Below are 15,314 nucleotides of genomic sequence, written 5' to 3'. Positions count from 1 at the left end.
TGCCCAGCCCTTTTTTAAAATTTCTTTATGGTGAACTGGCATTGAGTTTTCCCTTTCAACTTTGTATTCTTCAGCTTTAAATGCATTGAGGACAAGTAAGCATAATATTTGAGGAAGAAGCAGATTACATTCCTAATTTTCCTCTGTCCTATTAAGGCTTTTCTTCAGTATGTCTCACACTGTATCATATACAGGTAGCTGAAATAACCCCTGCCTTCCAAACTAGTTTGTGAGTTCCTGAATATCTAAAATTATGTAACTCACGAAAGCATCATTTATCATTTTCAGCACCCAGTACCTTATCTTGCATGTAAGCATTTCCCTGCTGGAACTGCTGGTGTAAGTTCAAGCTAGAATGAGCTGAATGATCATGGTCATTCAGCCCTATCAGAGAAAACAAAAACATTTATATGACCCTAGTTATGTAATCTTTGTTGCAAGTGACCCATTCCAGCTGACTTGAGTGAATGAAAACTGAAGATGAGAAAATACGAGTTAACTATATCCCCACCACAGGAGTGGTTTGTACCTTCTCTCTCCTTTCCACCTCCATCCCTTTGCACACATACCTTTGCCTGTGTCTTCCAACCTCTCAACAGCCTCATCAGCAAATGGGTTATGATTCTAATAGGTCTAGTAAGAAATCTTTCATGTTCAGAATGCCCATGGTATAAGTAGAACGTGCTCAGCATTGACTAGACATAGAATGCAATTATTGGACATGATTTCTCTGGGTGTGAAGCCATCTAGGCTACTTTTGCCATCTTGGCCTAAGAGTTCAGAGTGATCACAGGGCTTTTCTAGACCCAGTCTCAGGGGTGTCTGTGAGCTTCTCATAGTGGCATCTGGTCTGGTCTGTATAGAAAGAAGATGTAGCTATTTGCCAGTGGTTCCCACCTCTAATCTTAGCTCCTCAGAAGGCTGAGGTTTAAAAATTTCAGTTCAGGGCTGGAAAGGTGGCTCAGTGGTAGAGCGCTTGCCTTGCATGCTCGAGGCCCTGGGTTCGATTCCTCAGCACCACATAAGCAAAAAGAAAAAAGCCGGAAGTGGCGCTGTGGCTCAAGTGGTAGAGCACTAGCCTTGAGCTGAAGAGCTGAGGGACAGTGCCCAGGCCCAGAGTTCAGGCCCCACGACCGGAAAAAAAAAAAAAAAAAAATTCAGTTCAAAGCCAGTCCAGGCAGGAAAGTCTCTGAGACACTTAACTCCAAGTAACTACCCAAAACTGGAAGCAGAGCTGGGAGCCAGTGGCTCATGCAGGTAATCCTAGCTACTCAGGAGGCTGAGAACTGAGAATCATGGTTTAAAGGCAGCCTGGGCAGGAAAGTCAGTGAGACTTTTTTTTTTTTTTGTCAATTGTGGGGCCTGAACTCTGGGCCTGGGCACTATCCCTCAGCTCTTCAGCTCAAGGCTAACCCTCTACCGCTTGAGCCACAGTGCTACTTCTGTGTGAGACTCTTATCTCCAATAAACCACCAGAAACCAGAAGTGGCACTGTGGCTCAAGCAGTAGAGAGCTCACCTTGAGTTGAAGAGCGCAGGGACAGTGGCCAGAGTTCAAGCCCCACCACCACTAAAAACCAAAAACCAAACCAAAACAAAACCTGGAAGCAGAGCTGTGGTTTAAGAGGTAGAGTGCTAGGGGCTGGGAAGTTGGCTCAGTGGTAGAGCGCTTGCCTTGCATGCCTGAGGCCCTGAGTTCGATTCCTCAGCACCACATAAGCAAAAAGAAAAAAGCCGGAAGTGGCGCTGTGGCTCAAGTGGTAGAGTGCTAGCCTTGAGCTGAAGAGCTGAGGGACAGCGCCCAGGCCCAGAGTTCAGGCCCCACGACTGGACCCAAAAAAAAAAAAAAAAAAAAAAAAAAGAGGTAGAGTGCTAGCCTTGAGCATAAAAGCTCAGGAACAGCATCCAGGCCCTGAATTCAAGCTCCAGGACACACACACACACACACACACACACACACACACACACACACACACACACACACAGAGATGTTGGCCACCCAGGCCACTTGTTTGCCACACTCTGATGCGAAGGATAATAGGAGATGACTGGTGAAAACTACCTGGTGGTAGTTTTAAGTGCAATGGTCTTTGGGCAATTTCACCCCTTCCTTTGTTTTCCCTCCTAACCCTACCCACAAATTACATAGTTGATTTTTACATAGTATATATTGAATACAGTGACTGCATTTGCTTACCTTTCTTCCCACCAGCATCCAGCAAGATATTTATTCTTTAAAATAAAAAAAATCTCCAAGTGCCAGCAGCTCACATCTGTAACCTAGCTATTCAAGAGGCTAAGATCTAAAGATCACAGTTTGACACCAGCCTCCTGGGAATCTCAGTTAATGACCAAATAGCCAGAAGTGGTGTTGTGGTTCAATTGGGAGAGTGCTAGCTTTGAGCAAAACAGCTCAGGGATTGTTCCTAGGCCCTGAGTTTAAACCCCAGGATTGCTGTTTTTCTTACTGTGGCATTTCAGTATAATTTTAGGTCAATAAGTGATATCTCTAACACTCTCTTTGCTCAGGATTGCTTTGGCTAATGGGGGGTCTCTTCTGCTTCCAATCCATTTTAGGATTAATGTTTCTATTTCTGTGAAAACTAATGGTGACTTCATTGTATTTTGTCAATAATATATTCATCCTTGTGATATTAATTCTGCTCGTCCATGAACATGGTAGGACTTGTAATAAACTTTTATTTTATTTTATTTATTTTATTTCTGGGTAATTAATTTGTGAAGTTATCATAAATAGAATTATTTCCTGATTTGTTTCTGATTCTGTTCATTATTGCTATTTAGAAAAGATATTAGAAAAGATATTAGTCTTTTATGTTGGTTTTGTACCTTGCTACTTAGTGAGAGTTTTTGATGAAATCTTTATGGTCTTTAGTACAGGGTCATATCTTCAAATAGGGATAATTTTGCTTTTTCCCTTTCTATTTGAGTCTCTTTTATTTCATTTGTCTAAGAATTGTGGTATTGCATTGAATAATTGCATTGAGCAGTCTTGTTCTTGAATCTCAAGGAAATTCTTTCAAGTTTTTCCCAAACAATATTTGTATGACTTTGTCATAAATGGTTTTTACTATATTGAAGTTCATTGATCCTAACCTAGTTTGTTCTTGGCTTTTTTCATAAAAGAATGATGAATTTTGTCAAAGGCTATTATCCGATCTATTGAGATGCTCATGTGATTTTTTTGTCCTTTATTCTGTTTTTGTGCTGTATTATAGCTATTGATTTCTAAATGTGAACCATTCCTGCACTCCTGAATGACATCAACTTGATCATTTTGCCAGATTTTTTTAACAGGCTGTTGAATTCTGCATATAAGTATTTCATTGAATATTTTTGCATCTATGTTTATCATGGAAATTGGAATATAATTTCCTTTTCCTTTTTCTTCTGTACTATTACTACTTGTTTGGTTTGGGGTTTTTTTTAAACTGTATTTTTTTTGTCTTTTCTTTTCTGATACTGGGGATCGAACCCAGGATGTTGCACTTGCTAGGCAAGCGCTTTGCCACTGAGCTACATCCCAGCCCTTGTTTTAGTTTGGTGTTATCTGGTTTGGTATCAGGTAATTCTGGTTTCATAGAATGAGTCTGTTACTAAACCTCCCCATTCTATCTTATAGAATAGTCTGAGGAACATTGGTAATAGTTCTTTCTTAAAAGGTCTGGTAGAATTCAGCCTTAAATCCATGTGTTCTTAGGTGGGTTTTTTTCCTTTTAACTCTCTTTAATTTTATTGTTTGTTATAAATTTGTTTGGATGTTTTATATTCTCTTGGGTCAATTTTTGTAGGCCATATGCATCTAGAAATTTATCAGTTTCTTCTAGATTTTCTATTAGAATATAGGTGTTTGGGGTATTCTATAGTAATCTTGGGATTTCACTAGTTTTTGTGGTTATGTCCTATTTATAATCTCTAATTCTGTTAATTTTGAATTTTTCTCCTCATTTTGTTTTGGTTAGTTGGATATGGGTTTTTCAATTTTATTTTTTTCTAAGAAATTCTTCTTCCATTGATTCTTTGTTTCACTGATTTCTTTTAGTGATTCATTACTTTTGATGAATGGATGTATGAACTCACAAAACATTGCCACAAGATATTGTAACATTACACATTTAATAAATAAACCACAAGACTATTGTTACTATAAAAATGGGAAAATTAAAATTCAGTATAATGTTTTGTTGGTTGTTGAAAATATTCAAAACATATATCTTTCTTCTATGAATCAGTAATGAAATATTGTCCCAAGGAGGCCAATTTTTGGAGATTTCTATCTTCATATAGTATTTAGCCATTGGTGCAAAGAGTGAGAAACACTACATGGAATTAAATTCCAGAGTCACAGTTACCATCTTTGTCTTTAGCACTTAGCATAACACTTAAATCAGCCATTAATAGACACAGAATTTTGCAGATTAATTAATATTGAATTTACATTTGTGTTAACAATGTAATTTGCCACCTTATTTAAAAAATATGCATGAGATTTATGTCTTTCTACCTGCTACTAAATGTTGTGTTTCTGAGAAAAATTATGCAAGTTCTAGGAGGAAAAACAGTCAAATCTATCTTTGCCAATGTGCTGGAAGCAGAGGCGATGGAGTGGCTTTACTTTGCAAACAACTGGAAGACAGGTTATGGTGCCCCAGCAAGTCCTTGTTGCTTGCTGACAATGAGTAGTATCTGGGGGCTGGGAAGGTGGCTCAGTGGTAGAGTGCTTGCCGTGGATGCATGAGGCCCTGGGTTCGATTCCTCAGCACCACATAAGCAGAAAAAGCTGGAAGTGGCGCTGTGGCTCAAGTAGTAGAGTGCTAGCCTTGAGCTGAAGAGCTGAGGGACAGCACCTAGGCCCCAAGTTCAGGCCCCACGACCGATATAAATAAATAAATAAATAAATAGTATCTGTTTAAATCATGCATTTTATTGGGCCTTAACAATATCTTTTAGTTAGTTTCAATTTCAGCAAGGGAAAAGGAGAGGAGAATGTGGAAGGCTGTTCACAGCTCCACTGGGAAGTTTAAGGTCATTCTTCTTCTTTCCATCTTCTTACTCCCTCTCTTTCTCTTTCTGTAGGTCTTCCTTTCTTTCTGTACAATTTTCTTCTGGTTGGAGAAATATCCTGAATCTGTAAGCAGTAGGCAAAGAAGCTCAGTCTTGCCTCTGTCACCTTTGTGCCACAAGCTCTGCATTCCCCTGTGGTCCTAGACACAATTTAGATTGTCTTAGGTGCTCTTCATGCATCCATCCAAAAGATATTGAAATTCTATGACAGCGAGGTAGTATTCTAGATTCCAAGCTGCTTCTGTGAATAGCACAGGCACAGATCTTGCTTTGTGGAACTTACATCTTGTGGTGGAGGCCGATCGAGGACAAGTGGTCATTGTTACAAGAGAAAGTGAAGGAGAGCAAGGCAAGGTGAATTGCCCAGCAGTGTGGATGCAGGAGGAGGATACAATAGGTTGGTCAAGGTAAGCTTCCCTGAGCAAAGAAATGAAGGAGGTGAGGTGTGAGATGGCAAATATCCAGGGAATGAAATTGCTAGGCAGAAGGAAGAGTCATTGCTAGGCCTGGTGGCAGGTGCCTTCTGGTGAGACTGGAGAATAAGGGCGGCAGCCAACCAGCCAAGGGCACAGGGGTTCGGAGGTGGCTGTAGGAGGTGGGCTGATGTGCTTTAGGGAAATTCAAAGTGTAGTGTGTTGAAGAAATATTTTGATATTATCTATATAATTACTCTGTTGTGAAAATGTGTTTGACAAATAAACTGCCCCATGGAGAGTCTTCCCTTAAAGTCTAGGAAATTTTATTTTGCACATTTCTCTTTTTTCCATTCACCAGTAGAGAAAAGAACTATAAAGCAGCCACAGAAACCTATGGCCACAGTCTATTAAAATATGCTTAAGTTACCATTGGGAATGTTTGCCTATTTCTCTTTCATGTTAAAAGGGACTGCAGATTTCAACAGAAGGATTGTTTAGAAAAGGTAACTCAAATAGTTGACTAGACCATTGGCTTTCAGAAAGAATGCAGGGACAAGCCTAAAGGATGATCATAAAGAAGAGGGCGGGATATTTTTGAAATGTTTTGATTTGAGTAACCCATAGATACTTAGTTTGGGCAATGTAATGGTATAAAGTAGTTGATGTTGCTAATCATCATCATCATCATCATCATCTTCTTCTTCTTCTTTCTTCTTCTTCTTCTTCTTCTTCTTCTTCTTCTTCTTCTTCTTCTTCTTCTTCTTCTTCTTCTTCTTCTTCTTCTTCTTCTTCTTCTTCTTCTTCTTCTCCTTCTTCTCCTTCTTCTCCCTCTTCTCCCTCTTCTCCCTCTTCTCCCTCTTCTCCCTCCTCTCCTTCCTCTCTTTCCTCTCCTTCCTTCTTCTTCCTCCTCCTCCTCCTCCTCCTCCTCCTCCTCCTCCTCCTCCTCCTCCTCCTCCTCCTCTTCTTCTTCTTCTTCTTCTTCTTCTTCTTCTTCTTCTTCTTCTTCTTCTTCTTCTTCTTCTTCTTCTTCCTTCTTCTTCTTCCTCTTCCTCTTCTTCTTCTTCTTTCTTCCTTCTTCCTTCCTCTTCCTTCTTCCTTCCTCTTCCTTCCTCTTCCTCTTCCTCTTCTTCTTCTTCTTCTTCTTCTTCTTCTTCTTCTTCTTCTTCTTCTTCTTCTTCTTCTTCTTCTTCTTCTTCTTCTTCTTCTTCTTCTTCTTCTTCTTCTTCTTCTTCTTCCTTCCTCTTCCTCTTCCTCTTCTTCTTCTTCTTCTTCTTCTTCTTCTTCTTCTTCTTCTTCTTCTTCTTCTTCTTCTTCTTCTTCTTCTTCCTTCCTTCTTCCTTCCTCTTCTTCCTTCCTTCTTCCTTCCTCTTCCTCTTCTTCCTTCCTCTTCCTTCTTCTTCTTCTTCTTCTTCTTCTTCTTCTTCTTCTTCTTCTTCTTCTTCTTCTTCTTCTTCTTCTTCTTCTTCTTCTTCTTCTTCTTCTTCTTCTTCTTCTTCTTCTTCTTCTTCTTCTTCTTCTTCTTCTTCTTCTTCTTCTTCTTCTTCTTTTTTGTCAGTTGTGGAGCTTGACCTCAGGACCTGTGTGCTGTCCTTGAGCCTCTTTGTATTCAAAGCTAGCACTCTACCACTTGAGCCATAGCACTACTTCTGGTTTTTGAGTGGTTAATTGGAGATAAGAGTCCCAGGGGGAGTTTTCTGCCTGGGCTGGCTTTGAACCATGATCCTCAAATCTCAGCCTCCTGAGTAGCTACAAGTACAGGCACGAGCTACCATCACCTGCCCACTAATGTTCCTATATCCGCTACTTAATTTTCTTCTATAACAAGCTTGCCAATGTGCCGAATGGTCCATTGTTTCATATACACAGAGTGACTTGCTTGTTGAGGTAGGCATTGTTAGCTTCATCTCATTTGGGAATGGAAGCCGAGTGAAGCTAAAGGAGATGTTTGGGATTGTATACAGACTCAACATGGAGTACACTTCAATATTCTCTCTTCTGCCTGCATGCTTTGCTCTTGCCCTAATTATGTTTAAATGAGCAAAGAGAGTTGTTTCAACAGATGTCTAGAAAGTAGCATTTTCCAAATGAGTCCTACTTGCTGCTCTGTTGCAAAATTGTGTGCAACTAAGTTTAGAAACATGCAACTGATTTCTTGGAGCAGAATTATTTGCATATTTTTCCTCCACCCTTGCCCTCACAGAGCTCAGGATTTCTTTCAAAGACAACTGAAGTTTGAGTTGCTCTCTGGCTATGTCCTTTACCATGATTATTAACTTCGTAAGCTCTGAGTTTCATATGAATTTTTGTTGTTGTTGTTGGTCGTGGGGCTTGAATTCTGGGCCTGGGTGCTGTCCCTGTGTTCTTCAGCTCAAGGCGAGTGCTCTACCGCTTGAGCCACAGCACCACTTCCAGTTTTCTAGTGGTTTATTGGAAATAAGAGTCTCACTAACTTTCCTGCTTGGGCTGGCTTTGAACTGTGATCTTCAGATCTCAGCCTCCTCAGTAGCTAGGATTACAGGCGTGAGCCACCAGCACCCAGCTGTATGAAATTTTAGTGGTTTGTTGCATTAATCTTATGTATTTTTTTTTTTTAGTTTGGTTGTTATAAGCAACAGCAACAAACACCCAATTAACCCTAAACTGAAATTAAATTTTTGTTTTTTAAAAACTAGTTCCAGATTTAATAATGTGGCAAGTTTGACACATGGTGTTTATTTTTTCTATGCATTTTTCAACTCTTATAATTGAGTTTGGCCATATTTAATATTAAAGTGACTAACACATGGGTAAAAATTTGCAAATTCTGTGCTGTCTATAGAGATATATAATGTATAATTAGCATGCAAATATCTTTGGGAAATTTGTGGAAAAGAACCCTGATTAATGTATTTATTCCAACTTTTTGATTCCGTAACACTGAAAACAAACTAGTATACTAGCTTGTAATATTTTTTTTGGGGGGGTGGTCAATCGTGGGGCTTGAACTCTGGGCCTGGGCGCTGTCCCTCAACTCTTCAGCTCAAGGTGAGCGCTCTACTGCTTGAGCCTCAGTGCCACTTCCGGTTTTCGAGTGGTTTATTGGAGATAAGGGTCTCACAGACTTTCCTGCCTGGGCTCGCTTTGAACCGTGATCCTCAGATCTCAGCCTCCTGAGTAGCTAGGGTTACAGGCGTGAGCCACCGGCGCCAGGCGTGAGCCACCGGCGCCCGGCACTAGCTTGTAATATTCTTTGGGAAACACTTTCAAGAGGTATTATGTAAAAAGATATAATTGAATAAATTAGAAAATAGAAAGAATTCTTGAAAACAACAATATTTTAGCCCAGGAAAGTAGAACACACCTGTAATCTCAGCATTTCATAGGCTGAAGTCAGAAAAGGGCAAGTTCAAGGTCAGCCTGGACTTCACTATAAGATTTTTTTAAAGTATTTTGGAACAAAACATCTTTGTGTTTAAATGGTCTGACATATAATGGTAACGGCACTTATGCTTTTACTGTATATTCTTTATTTTCTCTTGAATTTTAAATGGAATTACTTATTTGAACCATTTGCTAAATATCAGACATATGCTAGGTACCAGCAATATGAAGACATTAAATCTCCTGTTATCACCTGAAGAAATAATTTATATCTAGGTGCCCATGGCTCAAGCCTGTACTCCTAGCTACTCAGGAGGCTGAGATCTGAGTTTGCAGTTCAAACCTAGCCCAGGCAGCAAAGTCTGTGAGACTCTTCTCTCTAACAAACCACCAGAAAACTGGAAGTGGCACTGTGGCTTAAGTGGTAAAATGCTAGCCTTGAGCTGAAGAGCTCTGGGACAGTATCCAGGCCCAGAATTCAAGCCCCATGTTCCACCCCCACCCCTTCCCCAAAAGAAATAATTTATAGGGATGAAATAGTGCTACATTAGCTGATCAATACTGTGCTGTAGCCAGGTGCTAGTGGCTCACTCCTGCAATCTTGAGATATAGAGGATAGTGGTTCACAACCAGCCTGGGCCGAGATATCTCTTGAGATTTCACTTCCAAAATAACTAGCAAGCTGGGAGCTGATGGCTCCTGACTGTAATCCTAGCTACTTGGAGGCTGAGACCTGAAGATCAAGAGTCAAAGCCAGCCCGGGCAGGAAAGTTGTGAGATGCTTATGTCCAATAAACTACTCAGATAAAAACCAGCTATGGCTCAAGTGGTACAGTGCTAGCTGTGGAAACAAGAAGCTCAGGCCCTAGGACCGAGAAACAAATAATAACCAGCAAAAAGCTTGGCTCGAGACATGCATGAACAAGGAACTTAGAGGCCCCAAGTTCAGACTCCAACAAGGATCTCAGAGGCCCCAAATTAAAAAGTAATGGAAAAAATGTTTTAAAACAAGAGGCCTAAGAACTTAACTCTGGCCAGGGAGTCTTCCAGAGGGAGACTATGTGAAATTCAAATCTTAAAGGAGAAATAAGAGTATAGAAGACCAGGGCAGGATGCTGGAGATGACTATTTGAAAGATAAGCAAGAAGGAACATGTTTGGGTAACAGGATAGGACCTGGCTTATTGAGGAGTCAGAAGTGACTCATGGAGGCGCAGGGAGTACAAAGATCTCTCAGGGGTTTGGTTGGCCTCATAGGCTCCCAAAGCAGAAATAACACAAATCAGATGTGAATGCAGAAAGACCACGGTAGCTATATTATGGAGTGTGATGGATTGCTAGTGGAAGGGACAAAAATCCTGAGGAGACAGGCAGGAATAAAGACACATACAGCTGTAGATGCACAGGTGTGGAACAGAAGATGCTAAACATTTCCATTCTTTTGTTCACCTATCCATATTAAGTACTCAGCCCTAAGCACTGTGCCCAATGCTGGGAGAATAAGATGCTGGGAGCTGCTAGGAAGATCCAGGCTTTCCCTTGACTTAACTTCAACTATGGCAGACTCTTGCTAGTTTACAGTGGTAGTCACATGCTCCAGGTATCGCTGTGATGGAAGATTTCATTCCTCTGTAAGAGCGATTCATTCATCCAACAACTATTTGTGAAATAAATGCCCACAGCATCATAGTTCTGGGTTCTCAGGGAGCCTGATGTTCACACCAAAGATGTTCCTGTGTTGTCTGACATGAGTCCACAATATGGAAGTGCGTGGAGAGGAATACTGGGTGCAGTGTGATTGGCCTATAGCAGCCGGTGACACTTCACCATCTTGAGACATTTACCTTGCCTTACAGGCATCAGGAGTGCTGTGAGGAAGACAGATTAGCATCAAGGTCTTGGGCAATTGGTGGGAATAATGGAAGAAGGGAAGGGTTCAGCTGAGCAGGGAATCCAAAACTTTGGGCTGAGTATCTCATGGCCAGGGCTCCAGGGGGGTCTGACAGGGGACAGGCTAGAGTCTCAGGAGAGGTAAGTGTGCCTTGATTGTCGAAATTCGGACAGAACTGCCTGCTAAAAGGTTTTGGTTCCTCTTCTATAGGCAACCATCAGTAGTTAGTGCTCTTTGAATAGAAAAGAACACATGTAAAGTCAGGATTTGTATTGTAGAGGGGAGGATCCAGTTGGGGAGAGGTAGGCTGAGGGAGGAAGGAAGATGGTTGCATAGTGGATGGAGAGAAGAGTTGCATCCAGCACATTGTGCACAGGGCAGACGATGCCATTGACAAGGACATGGGAGCCAACCTGACCAAGAGTGAGGAGTGACCCAGGGACCCGGGATGCTGAAGTCATCCAACAGTGATTGATAGCCATTTGGCAGTAATGTTTCCAGCTGTCTGTGAATCCGGATCTGTATCTAGCTTTGAGCAACTCCACAGTCTCATTGTCCTGAAATGATAATCTAGATGTCTTTAAAACCATTGTCTTTGCAGGAGATAGGAATAACACAGCAGAATCCCAGCAGAAGGAGTGACACAGAGGCAAGCTCAACACATTGTAGAACCCCAGCTAGCCTTGGGGGGTTAGAGGCAACAGATGCCCTCAAACAGGAAGTTTGGGGTGGAGCTAAAGGTAGAATCCCCCTCCCCATATGTTTATGCTATCTAATATCATGGATAGGTAAGAAGTTGATTGGAGAGAGACATCATGTTGGGGAGACCTCCCTCACATCCATCCCAGCCATACTTTAAGACTTTGGCAGCAAAGCTTGCTCCTTTCCCTTGCCCCTAGGTAGGACTTTGGAAGTGGTCTCTGAGGAAATGGATCACTTTAGAGCAAATACTTTCTGCAATGGATATTGAAGGGATTACCTGATTCCTTTATGGATTTGCATACAGAAATGTGATTGGATAATCAAAGATCACCATATGATGAAAGATAGATACCTGTTCCCTACTCCCCCATACATATTTTTGATCTCTTGGAAAGATTATTATACAGGATGAAAAATACTTTGTATATTTTTTATTCTACTATTTGCCGAAAGGAAGAGTTGTATGTGTGATGAGGCCATGCTACCATGAAGACGGATCTTTGTGAGTCAGAGAAAACCTGCTTGGGGTCAGCAGCAGCAGTGTCCTGGTCCTGGCCCTGGTCCATCTGGGTCTCTATCCTCGCTCTTTCTCAGCTTTCAACCCAGGGTTCTTGCAGATGGTAATACTTGGAATAAATTTATGAATCGGTTTTTGTAACTTTTCTTCTAGGAATCTCAGGAAACATATAAAATATGTTTTGATGGGCCATCTTAAGAGCTCAAGTTCCTCATTTTAAATGTTCCTGTACTGTCAACAGATGAAATTAGAGAACACATTTGATTTTTCTGTCTCATATTTCAAATTCAGAATAGTGTGTTTTGTGTGTAAGCTCATGGAATGTGTTATATGATTGACTTATTAAAATTCTCATACCTCTAGTCTCTGATTAGGGAATCCCAGACTCTTTTCCATGACAACTCATTTGGTCTATTCTTGTTACTTGGACCTTGGCTTTTGTGTTTATTGAGCCAGTCTTAAGAGTATTTTGAGGTTGGTTTTTTGTTTGTTTGTTTGTTTTGTGGTAGTAGTATTGTAGCAGTGACCTTACTTAAAAGAGTCTTCAATGCTTTTTTGTTTGTTTGTTTGCTTGCTTGCTTGTTTTGCCCATTTGTTTGTTTTGTTTTGGTCGGTCATGGGGCTTGAACTCTGGGCCTGGGCGCTGTCCCTCAGCTCTTCAGCTCAAGGCGAGCACTCTACCACTTGAGCTACAGCACCACTTCCGGTTTTCTGGTGGTTTATTGGAGATAGGAGTCTCACGGTCTCTCCTGCCCGGGCTGGCTTTGAACTGCGATCCTCAGATCTCAGCCTCCTGAGTAGCTAGGATTACAGGCGTGAGCCACCAGCGCCTGGCCTTGCCCATTTGTTTGTATAGACAGTTTTTTTTTTAACTTGGGACTACGGTGTTTTATGGATAAAAATCTGATTGTTAGTTTTCTGTACTAATTCTTGAGAATTGACATAGTTCCCAAGATGATGGTTGGCCATATTTTCTAATTAATAAAAGAGTCATATAAATTGTAAATTTCTAAGATCCGGAGTGATTGCATTCACTTGGTTGGAAAGCAAAGGGTTGTCTAGTTCCATATCTAGTCTACTGACTGTGGCAATGTGCAGCTTCCCAAACAGGCCTTGTGTGTAAAAGTGTGTGAAAGATTCCTGTGTGAAAAGCATTGAAGGGGGTGTGTACACAAGGGCTGGATTTGGATTTGGTCTTCTTGGAGAAAATATTCTCCAGTGGAAGATGAATGGTGACAAGTTAAATAATAAATATTTCCATATAATATAAGAGTTTGCCAGAATTATTAAGGGTAATTACATGTCAAATATCATTATAGAATTGATGGCAAGAGAAATGAACTTAAACTAAGCTATCTGAGGAAGAAGTGATAGAAGGATGTGCTCTTGCTGGCTGAATGTTTTCAGTCAGATGGAGAAGATTCAAATATGGTGGCCACTGAGCAGACTTTCCCAACTGTGAGCAAAGAAGCTGGTGGTACAAGAGAGTGGTTATCTGCAGCACAAACCTCTGGTCCTCTTTGAAAACGACCCCAAACTAACTCTGGCTCACTTACGCAGGAAAAGAATCTCTAATGCTGAGTGTTGCAACCGGTAAGCAAGAACTAGCCCTCCATTTACTTTGGTCTCCTTGAGTTTGTCTTTAGGGGTGGAATAGTTTTCTAAGTAAAATAGGTCATTTCTTGCATTTGTTCTTGGGAACTGGGTACTTGTATGTTATTGTTGAGAGTATTTTTAGAAAAAACCAAATTTAATGAACCTACAGACCTATAGCCATCTAATCTTTGATAAGGGAGCTAAAACAATAGAATGGAAGAAAGACAACCGCTTCAGTAAATGGTGCTGGCAAAATTGGTTAACCACATGTAGAAAACTTAAGCTAGATCCTTATATATCACCCTGCACCAGAATCAACTCCAAATGGATCAAAGACCTTGAACTCAAAGCAGACACTCTGAAAACATTACAGGATGGAATAGGAGAAACCCTAGGTCTCCTTGGCTCAGGCAGAAATTTTCTGAATAGAGACCCGGAAACACAACAAATCAAAGAAAGGTTGGACAAATGGGATTGCATAAAGTTGCAGAGCTTCTGCGGGGCAAATGACATAGCTAGCAAGATCAATAGAAAGCCCACGGATTGGGAGAAGATCTTTACTAGCCATACAACGGACAAGGGTCTCATATCTAAAATATACTTGGAACTCAAAAAATTAAACCCCCCAACAACAAATCCTCAAAGAAACAACTGCCCAATAAATAAGTGGGCGAAAGACTTAAAGAGAAACTTCTCTGAAGAAGAAAGAAGGATGGCCAATAGACACATGAAGAAATGTTCAACATCCCTAGCCATAAAAGAAATGCAAATCAAAACAACATTGAGATATCACCTCACTCCAGTTAGAACGGCAAAAATCAAGAACTCTAACAACAACAGATGCTGGAGGGGATGTGGACAGAAGGGAACCTTACTTCATTGTTGGTGGGAATGTAAACTTGTTCAACCACTTTGGAAAGCAGTATGGAGGTTCCTCAAAAGACTTCACATAGAACTTCCCTATGACCCAGCAATCCCACTTTTGGGCATTTACCCAAATGTTTACAAACAAGACCACACTAAAGCTACTAGCACAACTATGTTTATTGCAGCATTATTTACCATAGCTAAGATATGGAACCAACCCAGATGCCCCTCAGTAGATGAATGGATCAAGAAAATGTGGTATATATACACAATGGAATGCTATGCCTCCATCAGAAAGAATGACATTGCCCCATTTGTTAGGAAATGGAAAAACTTGGAAAAAATTATATTAAGTGAAGTAAGCCAGGCCCAAAGAAACATAGGTCCCATGGTTTCCCTTATTTGTAATATCTAGGATATGTATGAGTCAAGCGGAAAAGGTCAGATAATGTGATGTCAGGAAAATGAACCCTTAGATGTGTATTTTAAGGGTTTTTTTTTTCATGCATGTGTTTCTAACGCATTTATAAGATTATCTCTTTGATGCTTTGTATGTCCCTCCCCCACAGTATAACCCCTGCTTTCACTATATTTGATGTCAGTATAACTTGTGGAGGAGATGGGGAAAAACCAGTTGTTTAAGGATACAGGTGGACCTGTTGCAACAATGAGAAGTACAAGTTGTCATGTCCAAAACGAGCTTTACAACATCGGTGCGGGGGGCAGGGGAAAGGGGGGGGAAGGAGAAGGATTGGGATTGGGGGGGAGGGGGGAGGCTGGGAAGGGATGTGAAGGGTAAACACAGGAGGAGGCTGCAATGCTTGGTAAGAAATGTACGCATTATCCTGCCCATGTAATTGTAACTCCTCTGTACAGTATGTT

Source organism: Dipodomys merriami, unplaced genomic scaffold (assembly GCF_024711535.1).
Source record: "Dipodomys merriami isolate MVZ:Mamm:240054 unplaced genomic scaffold, mDipMer1.0.p SCAF_467, whole genome shotgun sequence".
Classification (NCBI taxonomy): Eukaryota; Metazoa; Chordata; class Mammalia; order Rodentia; family Heteromyidae; genus Dipodomys; species Dipodomys merriami.
This window is presented reverse-complemented; position numbering follows the sequence as displayed.